Source organism: Oncorhynchus nerka, linkage group LG10 (assembly GCF_034236695.1).
Source record: "Oncorhynchus nerka isolate Pitt River linkage group LG10, Oner_Uvic_2.0, whole genome shotgun sequence".
In the NCBI taxonomy this organism is placed as follows: Eukaryota; Metazoa; Chordata; class Actinopteri; order Salmoniformes; family Salmonidae; genus Oncorhynchus; species Oncorhynchus nerka.
The window spans coordinates 51,759,317-51,778,693 of record NC_088405.1 but is presented as its reverse complement, the minus strand read 5'-3'; the positions used below and the strand labels follow the sequence as shown (position 1 = coordinate 51,778,693).

The 19,377-nt window shown below is 44.8% G+C and overlaps 1 protein-coding gene across 2 annotated transcripts in view; it reads left to right on the top strand.

Moving 5' to 3' along the window:
• Positions 1 to 19,377, top strand: part of nrg2a (neuregulin 2a) — a 105,321-nt gene that overhangs the window by 1,121 nt on the left and 84,823 nt on the right. The gene's annotated exons all lie outside the window — the stretch shown is intronic.

The window sequence follows — 19,377 nt, the reverse complement described above, 5'->3', positions numbered from 1 at the left end:
AAGTGGCAGTAGTAGGCAACATGTCAATTCAATATGTTTCATATTTCCATGAAAATCTATGGTGAGGCACCCTGGTTGCTTTGCGTTTGTGTTCTGGGCCTTCAGAGCAACCGTGCCGGGAGTGGATCCCTCTCAACACAAGTTAGGATGCATCGAACCTGTAGCCTACTTCCCTATCAACGTCATACTATGCTGCTCTCTGCGTATTAAGGAAGCAAACTGCTATGGTCAGGGGGTGAAATTGATTTTCGCACAAGCAGGGGCTGTCATTTTTATGGGCCATGGCTCTCACCTTCTATGTTCAGTTCCCGAAAGTAAAGAAGCGGTAGTAGGATACTAGGCTCAGCCATCGAGAGAAATAGGTCAATTGGATGTACAATGCTCGATCTTTCTTGCCACGTTTTGAGCAGCATACGTATTGTTGCATATGCTCTATGTGTAAGACAGCAACGTGCAGCCAGAATCAAATTAAGACCAGACTCTCCCGACTTCCTTGACCTCGAGGAAATGGCTGAATTTCACCTCATTGAAGTTATCTCATTCCTATGTGTGGTCAGTCTGTCTGGTGCTCTTCTGAGTCATGCTCTCATCGAATGTATCAGCTACAAGAACGAATTGTGACACTGACTGGCAAAATAACAACTTAAACCCCTGTCCATGGTACTGATTCTTTGGCGCCAGCAACTGACCAGAGTTGCTGTCTCTTGCTGATTCTTTGGCCCCAGCAGAGTTGCCGAAGGCCTAAATGGGATGAGCCTGACAACCTTTCACGTGATGACTCAAATCACGAAGGATCTTCATATCACAGGAGGTTGTGGCCCCTGAAATGGGGAGGACAGACTCATGGTAATGGCTGGAGTGGAATAAGTGGAATGGTATAAAATACATCAAACACATGGTTTCCATGAGTTTGATGCCATTCCATTTGCTCCTTTCCAGCCATTGTTAGGAGCTGTCCTCCCCTCAGCAGCCCCCACTGCTTCATAATACCACCGGGAATGGAGCTACACCTGTCAATTTAATGGTCCGTAGTTTTATACTCTTACTCATGTGACTTGCAGGGTGGTTTCAGTTCTAAATGTAATTCACTAGTTTACAGCTCCTGGATATTAGCAACATGCACGTTTAAGATCCAGTTTAAGCTTAAGACTGGAGAAAATGGGAATCGTATGAAGATTTCTGAATATAGAGCTTTATGTTGATGTAGATGATGTATTGCCATGCCATTAAAACTATAGCGGAGGGTGGGTGCTGCATTGTTGAGGAGGACATTTTAAGTTGACCGTCTTGAGTTAAAGTTGTGACACGCCAGGTTCAGCATTTAGCAGCATCTCTCTGTTCCAGCTCGAATGAGGCACACCTTGTTCCTCACTTGATTGGTTGATGGGTGGATTATGCTACTAACAAGGAGGGACTGCAGTTTCTACCAAAGTGACCGAGGGTTGCTATTTCTGAACATTTCTCACATACATTTCCCCTTGATGTGGCAGTTTGGTTATAAATAAGACAAGGGAGTTTATACAGCACCAAACTGTAGTTCAGAAAGTATTAATAAGACTATTGTGCTCTTATTTGATGTGATTGTCTTAGAACCATTCTGGGATCTGATAGGAGGCTCCAGTTGGAGTGGCTGTTGTAGCAGTGGTTGACTTTGTTCCTCTCTGGTTAGGCAGGCAGTCAGACAGAATTATAGCACGGGCACACTGACTGACTGGGATTTAAAATATGTCACGTCTGCCTTTTTAGCTCACATTTTGGGATAAGAATAGTATTTTTTGCCAGTCCCTTATGGCTCAGCCTAGATTGAAAGACTGTAGTTGCACGTAGTGTCGCGGGGGGCCCTAGCTTTTTGTCTACTCATAGACCCCATGGAGGAGACCTACATATTAGCACCCTCTAGCCTATGTATGTCTGTGTATGAGTCGTGTGTGTGTGTGTCTCTATTTGGGATTTTGCTCTGTGCTTATCCTTGGCTGTAACTCTGTGTGTGAATGTTTGCTGTCTTTCTGCATAGCATGCATTTCATATCCAGACAAACATTGCATAAATAAGTACCAGCACATATGATAGGAAGAAGAACACAATTGCAAAATAGTGTTGGTATGGCACTGGAGGGAAGTATCTACTCCCACTGCTGACAGGTCACAGCTGCAGTGAGGTGGGAGGCATGGATTTGCCCATGGCTCTGTACAGCAGTGAACTGAGAGAGCACTCTGGCACAGAGCACAGCTACATGGCACAACACACACATAACATCAGGAACAGATATGATCTGGTATTCAAACAGGTAGGCTTTATGGATTGATATGACTGCAATGGGAATCTGAGGTTAGAGGTAGATTGTTAGTGTTGTCAGGATATACCGTATACAGTCAAAAGTTTGGACACACCTACTCATTCAAGGGTTTTTCTTTATTTTTTACTATTTTCTACATTGTAGAATAGGAGTGAAGACATCACAACTATTAAATTACACATATGGAATCATGTAGTCACCAAAAAAGTGTTTAGATTTTAGATTTCCAAATATATTTTAGATTTTAGATTCTTCAAAGTAGCCACCCTTTACCTTGACGGCAGCTTTGCAGACTTTTGGCATTCTCTCAACCAGCTTCACCTGGAATGCTTTTCCAACAGTCTTGAAGGAGTTCCCATATATGCTGAGCACTTGTTGGATGCTTTTCCTGCGGTTCAACTCATCCCAAACCATATCAATTGGGTTGAGGTCGGGTGATTGTGGAGGCCAGGTCATCTGATGCTGCACTCCATCACTCTCCTTCCTGATCAATTAGCTCTTACATATCCTGGATGTGTGTTGGGTCACTGTCCTGTTGAGAAACAAATGATAGTCCCACCAGCAAAGCACCCCCACATCATCACACTTCTTCCTCCATGCTTCACATTGGAAGCCACACATGCAGAGATCATCCGTTCGCCTACTCTGCATCTCACAAAGACACGGCGGTTGGAATCAAAAATCTAATATTTGGACTCGTCAGACCAAAGGACAGATTTCCATCTGTCTAATGTCCATTGCTCATTTTTCTTGGCCCAAGCACGTCTCTTCTTCTTATTGGTGTCCTTTAGCAATGGTTTCTTTGCAGAAATTCACCCATAAAGGCCTGATGCACGCAGTCTCCTCTGAACAGTTGATGTTGAGATGTGTCTGTTACTTGAACTCTGTGAAGCATTTATTTGGGCTGCAATTTCTGAGGCTGTTAAGTCTAATGAACTTCTCCTCTGCAGCAGAGGTAACTCTGGGTCTTCCTTTCCTGTGGCTATCCTCATGAGAGCCAGTTTTATCATAGCGCTCAATGTTTTTTTGCGACTGCACTTGAAGATACTTTCAAAGTTCTTGACATTTTCCGGATTGACTGACTTTCATGTCTTAAAGTAATGATGGACTATCATTTCTCTTTGCTTATTTGAGCTGTTCTTGCTATAATATGGACTTGGTCTTTCACCAAATAGGGATATCTTCTGTATACCAACCCTACCTTGTCAGAACACAACTGATTGGCTAAAATGCATTAAGGAAAGAAATTCCACAAATTAACTTTTAACAAGGCACACCTGTTAATTGAAATGCATTCCAGGTGACTACCCCATGAAGCTGGTTGAGAGAATGCCAAGAGTGTGCAAAGCTGTCATCAAGGCAAATGGTGGCTACTTTGAAGAATCTTTTTATTTTGTTTAACACTTTTTTGGTTGCTACATGATTACACGTGTTATTTCATAGTTTCTACAATGTAGGAAATAGTCCAAATAAAGAAAAACCCTTGAATGAGGAGGTGTGTCTGAACTTTTTTACTGGTACTGTAGTGTGAAGACCACTAGGGTTAATAGAATATCAATAGATTTTGATAGGTTGGGATGAGGCCCTCTGTTGGTAGAGACTGGTACCTGGTTGCCGTTTGGGAGGCCTGCAGGCAGCAGCTTCATCAGGTGCATCTCTTTGTCCAACTTCCTTACTGCTGGATAAATGGGATGTTGTTCCATCGCTTCAGATCATACACAGAGTGCCTGTGCTCACATATGGGCTGTTTTTGTATAATACCACAAGCAATACAGGAGGATCTTATAACTCACTTACCTGTAGCGGACATTCAAATCAAATCCAAATCAAATCAAATATATTTATTTAAAGCCCTTTTTACATCAGCAGATGTCACAAAGTGCTGCAGTGTTGCTCTTGTACTTGTACAGTAACAATGTATACTAGTAACAGCAATGTATTAACTTGTTGTGACATGTTATTATTAGATAGCATTTAAGTATTTGCGTTATTTGCAGATTAATTGCATAGTAATGGAGTTTAGACTTTTTGAAGTTTGTAGTTGTAAGGCAACAGGGGTTTGCGGATGTCAGAAAGGCCACTGTCTGATGGACTGGGGGCTGACTTAGCAGTGGGATCCTCAGAAAGGAGTTGTTATTGATTCAGGTCACACATGATGATCAATGTTTGTGTAGGGTGGTGTGTGTGTTCCCTGGGTGATGTATTTATACACTGAGCCTTGCTGCCTCTTTCCTCTACTCTCTAGGGCTCTGTCACCAGCCAGATGTACGACTGCTAGACCACAAGCTACGGGAAAAGAGGGCAGGGCTATTTTCAATGGTCTCTCTCTCCTCTTCCTGGATCGCTCATGCAATTACACTTACTCACATTGACTGATAGACGTGGAGCCACACAAGCTATTACTAGTAATGGAATTAGTCAAAAAGAAACCATAGTCAGTGAGTACCAACCAGACCATCAAAGGAGTGCTTTGACCTTTGATTAAAGGTTCAAAGGCACAGTAATAGCTCCGACGGACAGGGTTCATATGAAGACACAGGGGTTGTTTATGGATAGTGGTTGTTTTTAGATGATGCCACTGACGTGTTTTCTACCAGTGGTGAAGGCTAAAGACGATATCTGTAATGATCCCTGATTTCTAGTGAAATATACTGTGATTTCCCATCACCACAGCAGTTCTGTGAGTCCATGGTGAGACGGAGTGTGTGTCCAGGCCCAGTGGGATCAGAGAGCTTCTGGGGTTATGAGGGATAAAGAGTGATGCTAGGCCAAGCTTCCATAATACCTTGTCATTGACGAGTTGTAAAATTCATCTCCACAATGCTTCAGACAGCCCGCAAAAGGCCAATGCTGTGGCTGAGTGAATTCTGACATGAGATATTTAGACGAATCCATTGGCAGAGCTATGTCATTTCTAACTTGTTGCTTCCGCTGCCAGGCCGCAACAAGTCTTTGTAGTAATTCCATATCAAGTTCAACGTTGTCACCGTTCAGCGAAGTGCTTCCTTGCAGGTTTCTTCTCGACAATGCAACAACAATAAGAAATAATAAAAGATTAGAATACGAACGTAAAGTAAATGGCTCAGTAGAATAGAATAAACATTTAAATATAAGTATAATACAGGAAGGCACAATTTATAGTCCAATATTTACACTTGTTTTGGGGAAGGGGGATGGGGGACAAGTTTTTAAATTGTGCAGTATTAATCATAATAGCAAGTCTGGTAGCAACAGTTGTGATGTGTGTGTAGTGTGTGTGTGTGGATGTGTGTATTTCTGTGTGGGTGTATGTGTGCTTGAGTGTATGTGTGCTAAGGTGTGGAAAATAAGAGCAGGTGGTCAGTCAGGTTCAAGTGTTCAGCAGTCTGATGGCTTGTAGATAGAAACTGTCTCTGAGCCTGTTGGTATTAGACCTCATGCTCCGATACACTCTGCCTGACGGTAAGGGAGAGAAAAGCTCGTGTCTGGGGTGTGTGGGATCCTTGATGACGCTGCAGGCCTTCCTCAGGCACCGTTTTGAGTAGATGTCCTGGATGGGTGAGAGCATGGTCCCAGTAATGTACAGGGCTGTCTTCACCACCCGCTGGAGGGCCTTGTGGTCATTGGTGGAGCGATTCCTGTACCAGGCTGTGATGCAACCGGTCAGGATGCTCTCGATGGTGCAGCGGTAGTATTTGGAGAGGACCCATGGCAGCATGTCGAATTTCTTCCACTGCCTTAGGAAGTAGAGACACTGTTGCTCCCTCTTGACAAGAGTGGTGGCATTGTTAGTCCATGTCAAGTCCTCGGTGATGTGGACGACGAGGAACTTAAAACTGCTGACTCTCTCCACTGCAGTCCGGTTGATGTGGATCGGGCATGTTCCCTCTCTTGCTTCCTGAAGTCAACAATCAGCTCCTTTGTTTTGCTGCCGTTGTCGTCATGACATCACAATGCCAGTTCACTTACCTCCTCCCTATAGGCTGACTCGTAGTTTTTGGTTATCAGGCCTAGGCCTAGAACCCAGCAAACCTGATGATGGAGTCGGTGTTGTGGAAAGCCACCCAGTCATGGGTGAACAGGGACGCTGGCGTCCAACCTCGACAACAGCCAGTGAAATTGCAGGGATCAAAATTCAAAACAACAGAAATCCCATAATTCAAATTCCTCAAACTTACAAGTATTATCCACAATTTTAAAGATACACTTCTTGTAAATCCAACCACAGTGTCCTATTTCAAAAAGGCTTTACTGCGAAAGCACACCATGGGATTATGTTAGGTCAGCACCAAGTCACAGAAAACCATACAGCCATTTTTCCAGCCAAAGAGAGGAGTCACTGTAACGGCTGTCGTAGGTGGAAGAAGGTGAGGACCAAGGTGCAGCGTGGTACGTGTTCATACTTTTATTAAATGAACACGGGAATAACAAAAATAAAAAAGAGAACAACCGAAACAGTTCTGTCTGGTGCAGACACAAAAACAGAAAGCAAACACCCACAACCACAATGGGGAAAACAGGCTACGACACCTGCCTCTGATTGAGAACCATACTAGGCCAAACACATAGAAATATAACATTAAAAAAAGAACATAGACTACCCACCCCAACTCACACCCTAACCAACCTAACACAAAGACATAAAAAAGGAACTAAGGTCAGAACGTGACAGTACCCCCCCCCCCAAAGTTGCGGACTCAGGCCGCAAAACCTGAACCTATAGGGGAGGGTCTGGGTGGGCGTCTGTCCGCAGTGGCGGCTCTGGCGCGGTACGTGGACCCCACTCCACCATAGTCTTTGCCCACTTAAGTGGTGCCTTTGGAGCGGCGACCCTCGCCGCCGACCTCGGACTGGGGACCCTTACAGCTGGCCCCAAATAGATGGGAGACTCCGGCAGTGCCGGACAGGCGGGAGACTCCGGCAGCGCCGTAGTGAAGGGTGACTCCGGCAGCGCCCGTAGTGAAGGGCGACTCCGGCAGCGCCGAGGTGAAGGGTGAATCCGGCAGCGCCGTAGTGAAGGGCAGCGCCTGAGTGAAGGGCGGCTCTGGCAGCTCCTGACTGACAGGCAGCTCTAGCAGCTCAGGACAGACGGGCGGCTCTGGCAGCTCAGGACAGACGGGCGGCTCTGGCAACGCTGGACAGGAGGGAGACTCTGGAAGAGCTGGACAGGAGGGAGACTGGAAGCACTGGACAGGAGGAAGACTCTGGAAGCGCTGGACAGGAGGGAGAACCTGGAGGGAGGAGACGGAGAGACAGCCTGGTGCGTGGGGCTGCCACCGGAGGCCTGGTGCATGGAGGATGCACCGGATGGACCGGACCGTGGAGGCACACTGGAGGTCTCAAGCACCGAGCCTGCACAACCTGTCCTGGCTGGATACTCCCTGTAGCCCGGCAAGTGCGGTGGGGTGGAACAGACCGCACTGGGCTGTGCTGACGAACCGGGGACACCGTGCGTAGGGCTGGTGGCATATAACCCGGACCGAGGAGACGCACTGGAGACCAGATGCGCTGTGCCGGCTTCATAGCTCCTGGCTCGATGCCCACTCTAGCCCGACCGATACAAGGAGCTGCGATGTAGCGCACCGGGCTATACCTGCGCACTGTGGACACCGCGCGCCTCACCGCATAACACGGTGCCTGCCCGGTCCACCTCTCTCCACGGTAAGCACGGGAGTTGGCTCAGGTCTCCTACCTGACTTAGCCACACTCCCCGTGTTCCCCCCCTCCAAGAAATGTTTGGGGCTGCCTCTCGTCCCTGTTGCGCTGCCGTGCTAACTCCTCATAATGCCGCCGATATGCTTTGGCTGCCTCCAGCTCTTCTCTGGGGCGGCGATATTCCCCAGCCTGTGCCCAGGGTCCCTTTCCGTCCAAAATCTCCTCCCATGTCCAGGAGTCCAGAACCCTCTGCTCCTGGTTACCACGCTGCTTGGTCCGGTTGTGGTGGGTGTTTCTGTAACGGCTGTCGTAGGTGGAAGAAGAAGGACCAAGGTGCAGTGTGGTATGTGTTCATACTTTTATTAAATGAACACGGGAATAACAAAAAGAACAAAGAGAACATCCGAAACAGTTCTGTCTGGTGCAGACACAAAAACAGAAAGCAAACACCCACAAGCAAAATGGGGAAAACAGGCTACCTAAGTATGATTCTCAATCAGAGACAACGAAAAACACCTGCCTCTGATTGAGAACCATACTAGGCCAAACAGATAGAAATATAACATAGAAAAAAGAACATGGACTACCCACCCCAACTCACGACCCTGACCAACCTAACACAAAGACATAAAAAAGGAACTAAGATCAGAACGTGACAGTCACAAAAAGCAGAAATAGAGATAAAATTAATCACTAACCTTTGATGATCTTCATCAGTTGGCACTCATAGGACTTCATGTGACACAATATACAGTGGGGCAAAAAAGTATTTAGTCAGCCACCAATTGTGCAAGTTCTCCCACTTAAAAAGATGAGAGAGGCCTGTAATTTTCATCATAGGTACACTTCAACTATGACAGACAAAATGAGAAAAAAAATCCAGAAAATCACAGTGTAGGATTTTTAATTAATTTAATTGAAAATGATGGTGGAAAATAAGTATTTGGTCACCTACAAACAAGCAAGATTTCTGGCTCTCACAGACCTGTAACTTCTTCTTTAAGAGGCTCCTCTGTCCTCCACTCGTTACCTGTATTAATGGCACCTGTTTGAACTTGTTATCAGTATAAAAGACACCTGTTCACAACCTCAAACAGTCACACTCCAAACTCCACTATGGCTCCACTTTGTCTGGTGGATAGGCTTTCAATGGAAAAACAGCCTTTCAAAATAATAGTACTTCCTGGTTGGATTTTCCTCGGGTTTTCGCCTGCCATATCAGTTCTGTTATACTTACAGACCTTATTTTAGAGTGTTTTCTATCCAATATACTAATTATATGCATATCCTATCTTCTGGGCCTGAGTAGCAGGCAGTTTAATTTGGGCACACTTTTCATCCAAAATTCCGAATGCTGCCCCCTACCCTAGTGAAGTTAAGAGTCAGTGTGGAGGAGGTGTTTTTGCCAATCCTAACAGCCTGGGGTCTGCCCATCAGGAAGTACAGGATCCAACTGCAGGGTGTGGTGTCTAGACTCAGGGCTCTGAGCTTGGTGTCGAGCTTGGAGGGAACAATTGTGTTGATTGCTGAACTGTAGTCAACAAACCAAATTCTCACATAGGAGCTCCTCTTGTCCAGATGTGTTAGAACCGTATGAATAGCGATGGAAATGGCGTCTTCTGTGGATCTGTTGCAGTGGTAGGCGAATTGGAGTGGGTCCAATGTGTCTGGCTTGCTGGCCTTGATGTGGGCCGTGACCAGCCTCTCGTAGCACTTCCCTATCACTTTGACTGTATTGGATTTATTATTGTAAGCTTCTTATGTATCACAGTTGTTATGCTGAATGTTCCTTTGCTCATTTCCTTGTTCTTTTGATCCGGACAAACTCCCCAGTCCTTCCGATGACAATCATACCCATAACATGATGCTACCACCGCAATACTTGAAAATAGAGAGGGTTTCACTCTTTGTTGATGTAATGGATTTCACCCAACCCTGTCATTTTTAATTTAGGCAAAAAAGTGTTTTTATTTGCTGTGTTGTCTTGCATTATTACTTAAGAGCCTTGTTGCAAACACCATGGATGATTTGGAGTGGATTTTAAACACGGGCTACTTTCTTTTCACTTTGTCATGCAGGCCAGTAATATGGAGCGAATGCAATGTTGTTGATCCCTTTGTATTTTTAAGTATTAAGGTGGCAGCATCATGTTTTGGGTATGCTTGTCACCGGCAGGGACTGGGGAGTTTGTTAGGATCAAATGAAATATGAAAGGAGGAAAGCCCAGGTAAAAAGTTAAAGGAAAACAGTCTTTATTATTTTGCGGGACAATTACACAAAGGTTTATGCAAAAGACAAAACAGAATGGCTTTCCAAGACTAGTTGAGTGTTCTTGAGTGGTCTAGTCTCAGTCCTGACTTAAGTCTGCAAAGAAAATCAGAGACCAGGTTTAAATACCACTGTTCATCAATGATCCCAAACCAAATTTACTGAGTCTGAGAAATGTTGACAAAACATAGGTACATACAGTGCCTTCGGAAAGTATTCAGACCCATTGACTTAGAGTTCTAGAGTTCCTCTGTGGAGATGGGAGAACACTTCCAGAAGGACAATTATCTATGCAGCACTCCACCAATCAGGCCATTATGGTAGAGTGGCCAGACGGAAGCTTGGTGGTGGTGGCAGCATCATGCTGTGGGGATATTTTTCAGTGGCAGAGACTGGGAGACTAGTCAGGATCGAGGGAAAGATGAACAGAGCAAAGTACAGAGAGATCCTTGATGAAAACTTGTTCCAGTGTGCTCAGGACCTCAGACTGGGCCGAAGGTTCACCTTCCAACACGACAAAGACCCTAAGCACACAGCCAAGACAATGCAGGAGTGGCTTCTGGACAAGTCTGAATGTCCTTGAGTGGCCCAGCCAGAGCCCGGACTTGAACCAGATCGAACATCTCTGGAAAGACCTAAAAATACAGAGCTTGAGAGGATCTGCAGAGAAGAATGGAAGAAACTCCCCAAATACAGGTGTGCCAAGCTTGTAGGATCATACCTAAGAAGATTCAAGGCTGTAATCACTGCCAAAGGTGCTTCAAAAAAGTACTCAGTATAGGGTCTGAATACCTACAGTTGAAGTCGAAAGTTTACATATACTTAGGTTGGAGTCATTAAAACACATTTTTCAACCACTCCAACCACTCCAAATTTCATGTTATAACAAACTATAGTTTTGGAAAGTCGGTTAGGACATCTACTTTGTGCATGACACAAGTAATTGTTTACAGACAGATTATTTCACTTATAACTCACTGTATCACAATTCCAGTGGGTCAGAAGTTTACATACACTAAGTTGACTGTGCCTTTGAACAGCTTGGAAAATTCCCGAAAATAATGTAATGGCTTTAGAAGCTTCTGATAGGCTAATTGACATCATTCGAGTCAATTCGAGTCAATTGGAGATGTACCTGTGGATGTATTTCAAGGCCTACCTTCAAACTCAGTGTCTCTCTGCTTGACATCATGGGAAAATCAAAAGAAATCAGCCAAGACCTCCACAAAAAAAATTGTAGACCTCCACAAGTCTGGTTCATCCTTGGGAGCAATTTCCAAATGCCTGAAGGTACCACATTCATATGTACAAGCAATAGTGCACAAGTATTAACACCATGGGACCACGCAGCTGTCATACCGCTCAGGAAGGAGACGCGTTCTGTCTCCTAGAGATAAACGTACTTTGGTACGAAAAGTGCAAATCAATCCCAGAACAACAGCAAAGGACCTTGTGAAGATGCTGGAGGAAACAGGTACAAAAATATATATTTCCACAGTAAAACGAGTCCTATATCAACATAACCTGAAAGGCTGCTCAGCAAGGAAGAAGCCACTGCTCCAAAACAGCCATAGAAAAAGCCAGACTACAGTTTGCAACTGCACATGGGGACAAAGATTGTACTTTATGAAGAAATGTCCTCTGGTTTGTTGAAACAAAAATAGAACTGTTTGGCCATAATGTTTGGAGGATAAAGGGGGAGGCTTGCAAGCCGAATAACACCATCCCAACCGTGAATCACGGGGGTGGCAGCATCATGTTGTGTGGGTGCTTTGCTGCAGGAGGGACTGGTGCACTTCACAAAATAGATGGCATCATGAGGGATGAAAATTATCTGGATATATTGAAGCAACATCTCAAGACATCAGTCAGGAAGTTAAATCTTGGTCAAAAATAGGTCTTCCAAATGGACAATGACCCCAAGCATACTTCCAAAGTTGTGGCAAAATGGCTTAAGCACAACAAGTCAAGGTATTGGAGTGGCCATCACAAAGCCCTGACCTAAATCATATAGAACATTTGTGGGCAGAACTGAAAAAGTGTTTGTGAGCAAGGAAGCCTACAAACCTGACTCAGTTACACCAGCTCTGTCAGGAGGAAAGGCCAAAATTCACCCAACTTATTGTGGGAAGCTTGTGAAAGGCTTTCCGAAACCTTTGACCCAAGTTAAACAATTTAAAGGCAATGTTACCAAATACTAATTGGGTGTATGTACATTTCTGACCCACTGGGAATGTGATGAAATAAATAAAAGCTGAAATAAATCATTCTCTCAACTGTTATTCTGACATTTCACTTTCTTAAAATTAAGTGGTGATCCTAACTGACCTAAAACAGGGAATTTTTACTAGGATTAAATGTCAGGAATTGTGATAAACTGAGTTGAAATGTATTTGGCGAAGGTGTATGTAAACTTCCGACATCGACTGTATGTAAATGTTATATTTCCATTTTCTATAATTTCGCAAAATTTCTAAAAAACAGTTTTTGCTTTGTCAGAATGGGGTATTGTGTGTAGATTGATGATTCGGAAAAAATAATTTATTCAATTTTAGAATAAGGCTGTCACGTAACAAAATGTGGAAAAGGTCCAAATTTGGCAAAGGTACTTTCCAAAGGCACTCTATGTTGCCCTAAGAGTTAATAAAATGGTCATGAAAATGAGTTACATCTGCAAGTCATTTTAAGGCAGCGAAATGTAAACAAAGTTCAAGGGGATGTAGACTTTCTATAGGCACTGTATGTCCATGTAGAGCATGCTAATGGCAGTCGAGAATAACAGGTCCATATGGTCAATATTTAGCAGTTTAACAAACAGGAAATGACCTTACGGTTGTTGATGACAGCTGACATGTTTCACCTATGCTTTTCATCTTCACGACTCAGTCATTCTCAACAGACAATGAAGAAAGCCTTGCGTTCACCACATAGAGGCAGTATATGATCAGGATTCTTGGCAGCCAGGGGAAAACAGACCAAAAAGTGATTTGAGTCATGCTGGAATGTCAGTGAAGCTGTTTTCTTCCCTGCCCCACATATTTGAATACTAGTCTACACAACAGCAAAACTGCGCCCTAGAGCCAACCCGAAGTTCATGTACAATCCAGCTGTAGCCACAGGACTTACCTCACTGGCTGTTGGCTGCTTGTACTCTTACACAATCACACATATATTTATTTTAGAAAAATAACATTCAATTGACTCTTTTTTTTTGGGGGGGGGGGGTATACTGTATATTATATTGTTCATGGAAGGCAACACAGAGAGAGGATTTTACCAAGGGTTGTGTTTGTGTGAGAATGTGCCATTTGTTAGGCCTGTGTACGTGTGTGTTTTTGGCTAAACCTTCAGTCATCCAACTCCAGCTGTGCATTAGAATAGCTGTCAATCATGTTGATCCCTCAACAGCCTTGAAGTTCTATCACAGTAGCCAGGATATGTTTACCTGTTAGTTTCCCTTCATTTTGTTTTAGCTGCATCCAGCAGCCTGAAATGATTGGACAATGTCCAACAGTAGCTTGAAGCTGATTGGTCAGTGTCCTATGGTCGTGTGATGCTTATTGGCCAGGCTGCTGGGACTAATTGGCCAGTCTCCCGCTGCTTTCCGAAGGCAACTGAAGTTTACCCTCCCTCTTGAATTATTCAGTGATTCTCCGCTATCTTGTGCTGCAGTCCCTCCCTTCACAAACTAGCCAGGGAAATATTGAATCAAATATCTAAATCAACCTAAGTGAGCACAGCGTGGAATGTCTCACAATATGTTCCTTTAGAGTCAGAGGTGACTCTGTATTTAATCCTACTGTATGTACAGCTCTAGTGCCTATTAAAAGTAGCTGACGTGGTAGTCACTTTATGTGATCGTGACTTAGTGTAGCCATTTCAGAATATTGATTCATTTATCTATAGTCTATTTAAGCTAGTGTTATTGATTAAGGTAAGTGGATGAGAGAGAGCATGTTTCTGTGATTTATTGCCGCTGTGTGCGTGTACGTTCGTGCGCATGCATGTTGCACGTGTGTGTATTTGTTGGGGGCCGGAGGTTTGAGTAGCTGAGAGAATTGATTTACCCCAGCCAGCGCTTTCTGCCCGGAAGCCGCTCATCAACTATTCATCAGTTACTCTGTGTGCCCGGCCACCCGCCTGCCCGCCTGCCTCCCCACTGCAGTAGACCTCATCCCCATAGATGCCAGTCAGGTGTCAGGCAGATTCACAGGGAGCATCATGCAGCTAAAGGACAGCACAGTAGGTGACCTTTCATAACTGACTCACTCACTGCTTTCCCCCTTCTCCCTCCCTCTCTCTCTCTTCCCTTTCTCCCCTCTCTCTCTCTCTTCCCTTTCTCCCCCCTCTCTCCTTTCTCTCTCTCTCTCTCTCTCTCTCTCTCTCTCTCTCTCTCTCTCTTCCCTCTCTCTCTCTCTCTCTCTCTCCCTTTCTCCCCTCTCTCTCTCTCCTCTCTCCCCCTCTCTCCTTTCTCTCTCTCTCTCTCTCTCTCTCCTCTTCCCTCTCTCTCTCTCTCTCTCTCTCTCTCTCTCTCCCCTTTCTCCCCTCTCTCTCTCTCCTCTCTCTCCCCCTCTCTCCTTTCTCTCTCTCTCTCTCCTCTTCCCTCTCTCTCTCCCCTCTTTCTCTCCCCTCTCTCTCTCTCTCTCCTTTCTCCTCTCTCTCTCCTCTCACTCCTCTGTCTTCCAGCCTCTGATGTTATTTCTGCTGCCTGTGTGGCTTTCTGCTTTCGACTGTATTCTCCTGGTCAAACGGCTTCAAGGCAGTTCATCACTCTTTTTCTCTTTCTCTCATAATGGCTTATCAAAACCAGAACCATGATATTTTCCATATTTGAGCTCTTTCACTCAAGCTGCAATCACAGACAATTGTTTTTGCCAAACAGATTAAATGTTTCCTTTAACGATGCATTTTTTTCATTTTGAGTCGGCTTTGTTTTCCAGAAGTGATAATGCAGCTATGTTGTCTCTCAATTCGAGGAGAAATGCATCAAGGAAGTTGTAAAGCATAGCCTGAATGTCCTGTAAGGTGAGTTAAATATTTGTGTCAGACGTCTTGGCGTCTCATGCTCATCATATAGCCTAACTAATATGGAATATCAGTCTTGACAAAAGGCGATGCAAAGAAAACAACAACAACAGCAGACTTCCGTGTGACGGTTCAATTGCGGACAGACATGGAATCCGATGTTGCAATTCACTGAAACCAGTTATGAAACCTAAATTTCTATATGTAGTAAACCTCTGCAAGTAACACAGATCACCCCCCTCCCACACTCAATATTGTGTAATGACCTAATCAATCTAATAGGAAAGGAAAACACCTTAGGGTCATTCATCCACATGATGCGTGTGCATGCACACATGTATACAGTATGTGCTAATCCTTTTGAATAATACGGTTTCATTTCCTGTGGGTACGCGTATGCTTGTTAATATGCGTCTGTGTCAAGGTGCTTACTTGAACTTGTTTATTCACATTTGAATGGTTGTCTATGCATTAGTATAACCGTGCAGACATGAAAGCAAGTGTGCGTATGCGTCTGTGTGTGTGTGTGTGTGTTTGTGTGTCCTCCTGACTTGTAATGATAGATGTTCAGAGGAAGCAGACAGTGTCAATGACAGGAACTTGACTCCAACAAAACGACAGGAACAAAGGACCATGGGAAGGGCAACAGTGTTTGTGTGCAGCGTGCGGAGGAGAGAGGCTGCCGGCACTCCCGTTGGGCGCTTCCCGGTGTGTTTAAGGAACGTGTCCGGCCATGTTCACCCCACACACGCCACATAGCCTGAGAGAGGGCTTGTTTCCTCAGGTATGTTTGTAGGTGTGCATTGACATGAAAAGGCTTGAAAATGAATGAATGACTGTTGTTAGAAGTGGCAGGAGGTGGACCGAGATGAAACTCTGTTTCCCCTTTGCAGCAGTGAAAGGAACACTTTCCAGTTGGAGGTGCAGCTCTTGTTCTTTATGGAGGCGAAAGCAAACAAATGAAACATATATTCTACGCAGAATAGGGGAATTGCTAACTTGGTCTTGTGATATCCACCATATTGATGCTATTGAATGGATCTGAACCTGTCATGGCTCAAGGAGTAGGTGCTAATTGCTCATATCTTTATTGTTGCGTTTATTGGCAGTAATTGTCAACATCCGTGACTTGACAGCACTTTGCCTGTTTTGCATCATCATATCTCTCCGTAGATATCTGCCAAAACAATGGCATGCAGACAGAGACAGACTTGTATGCGCATATCAACAGCTAGCCTTGAGTTTTCGTAATCAGGACCCCAGAACAATTCCTATTCAGGGCAAGCATTCCTGGATGTTTATGTCTTTCAGAAAGAGATAGCGCTTTTCAATCCACAATGACATAATTGGAATCTCTGCTCTCTCTCTCTTTCTTTTCTCTCTGACACCTCAATGCCGACTATGCTTTGCCCTCTCTATCTAGCCTCAACCTGTCCTTTTCTTTATTTTTCTTTCCCTCCCTCCCTCTCAGTCCTGGGGTTCAGTTGCTCTCACACACACTCACTGTCTGTAGCTACTGTGCCGGAACATTCCTTTGAATGGAGTGGGGAATTTGTATACATGCAATGAGAGATATTATTTGAAAGGTAAAATGAGCAAGTAAGAGCGAGTGTGTGTTTTATTTAGATTTTTTCAGGGAGCAGGAGGTTTACTGTATCATTTCACCTCTCTTCATTCTCTCCCTCCACCCGTGGCTCCACCTCATTATTCAGCTGCTGTAATCTGGAGTGGACTGGACTGGCTGCACCATCGTGTTTATCTTCCTCCACAAACAGGCCCTCTTTCCATCTGGTCCCTGCTCGGCTTGTTGTTGAAAGATAGAGAGCAGAGCTGCTGTGTGTGTGTGTGTGTGTGTGTGTGTGTGTGTGTGTGTGTCTGTGTCTGTGTGTCTGCGTTTCTAGCCGATCCCCAGACTGACACACTGACCCCGTCACCTATCAGCGTAGCAGAGCCTACAGATCAATAACACTCCGTCCTATAGGTGGCTGTGTGGTTGTATTGCTTTTAAAGGCAGGATGATATCCCCTTATAGAGACCTATGGTAACCTAGTCAGAGTTAGTTTGTACAGGGGATCCACAGAGTGAACCCTGTCTGTTTCCCTTTCCTCTTGATTGCCTCTGTATTTACCACACATGGGATGTGTCCTTTTGCTGCTCATTGTCTAGGCATGTATCTTCTCACCACCTCAACGGCCCCCACTGACAGTAAACGGGCCTCGTATCAGTGTATTCGGGAAGTATTCAGACCTGTTGACTTTTTCCACATTTTGTTACGTTTACGGCCTTATTCTAAAATTGATTCAATTGTTTTCTTTCGTCATCGATCTACATACAATACCCCATAATTACAAAGCAAAAAACTGTTTTTGGGTCATTTTTGTAAATGTATTAAAATAAAAAAACAGATATATCACATTTACATAAGTATTCAGACCCTTAACTCAGTACTTTGTTGAAGCACCTTTGGTAGCGATTACAGCCTTGAGTCTTCTTAGGTATGACGCTACAAGCTTGGCACACCTGTATTTGGGGAGTTTCTCCCATTCTTCTCTGCAGATCCTCTCAAGCTCTGTCAGCTATTTTCATGTCTCTCCAGAGATGTTTGATCTGGTTCAATTCAAGGCTCTGGCTGGGCCACTCAAGGACATTCAGAGACTTGTCCCGAAGCCACTCCTGCATTGTCTTGGCTGCGTGCTTAAGGTCTTTGTCCTGTTGGAAGGTGAACCTACGCCCCAGGCTGAGGTCTTGAGCGCTCTGGAGCAGGTTTTCATCAAGGTTCTCTCTGTACTTTCCCTCGATCCTGACTTGTCTCCCAGTCCCTGGCGCTGAAAAATGTCCCCACAGCATGATGCTGCCATCACCATGCTTTACCATAGGTATGGTGCCAGGTTTCCTCCAGACGTGACGCTTGGAATTCAGGTCAAAGAGTTCAATCTTGGTTCCATCAGACCAGAGAATCCTGTTTCTCATGGTCCGAGAGTCTTTAGGTGCCTTTTAGCAAACTCCAAGCGGGCTGTCATGTGCATTTTACTGAGGAGTGGCTTCCGTCTGGCCACTCTACCATAAAGGCCTGATTGGTGGAGTGCTGCAGAGATGGTTTTCCTTCTGGAAGTTTCTCCCATCTCCACAGAGGAACTCTGGAGCTCTGTCAGAGTGACCATCGGGTTCTTGGCCACCTCCCTGACCAAGGCCTTTCTCCCCCGATTGCTCAGTTTGGCCTGGCTGCCTGCTCTGTGCCTCGACGCAATCCTGTCTCAGAGCTCTACAAACAATTCCTTCGACCTCATGGCTTGGCTTTAGCTCTGACATGCACTGTCAACTGTGGTACCTTATATAGACGTGTGTTTGCCTTTCCAAATCATGTCCAATCAATTTAATTTACCACAGGTGGACTCTAATCAAGTTGTAGAAACATCTCAAGGATGATCAATGGAAACAGGATGCATCTGACCTCAATTTTGAGTCTAATAGCAAAGGGTCTGTTTTCAATTGTTTTGTTTTTTTGCAAACATTTCTGAAAACCTGTTTTCGCCTTGTCATTATGGGGTATTGTGTGTAGATTGATGAGGGAAAAAAGTATTCAATCCATTTTAGAATAAGGCTGTAATGTAAGAATATGTGGGAAAAGTGAAGGGGTCTGATTACGTTTCGATGTGTACCTGGTGACTGTTGCCGCATTTAACAGCGTTTCTGGTTATTTTCCTGCTGGCATATTGTGAGAAAATGTACCTTTTCTCCACTACTATACTGAACCGAGCTGAAATATAGCTGGCTAGGGAACAGGTGGGTACATTTTTTTAGATACAGTAACAGTATGGTTCTAAGGCTCCCCATAACTAACCCAATGCTGACTCACTCCCTTGTTGGCAGGGCCAGAGATTCTGCCTACATGGGCAATACAGCTATGAATGAACGGAGGGAAAAGTAGTGTGCCATTTCCGTGCTGCTTTGCCTCCGTGCTGCTGGTTTGGATGGAATGTCCATGGCTCTGTGGATTGGTTCCTCAGTGTAGCTGATATGGGCATGGTGCTGTGCTGTTGTTGGAGCGCCTGCAAGGGGAGAGTGTTGTGTGTCGGAGCTGTCTGCCTGTCGCTGTGAGACGGCCCAGCCGCAGCCCCGGCTTCCTGTCAGCCTTGTCTGTCAGATCCCAGAGC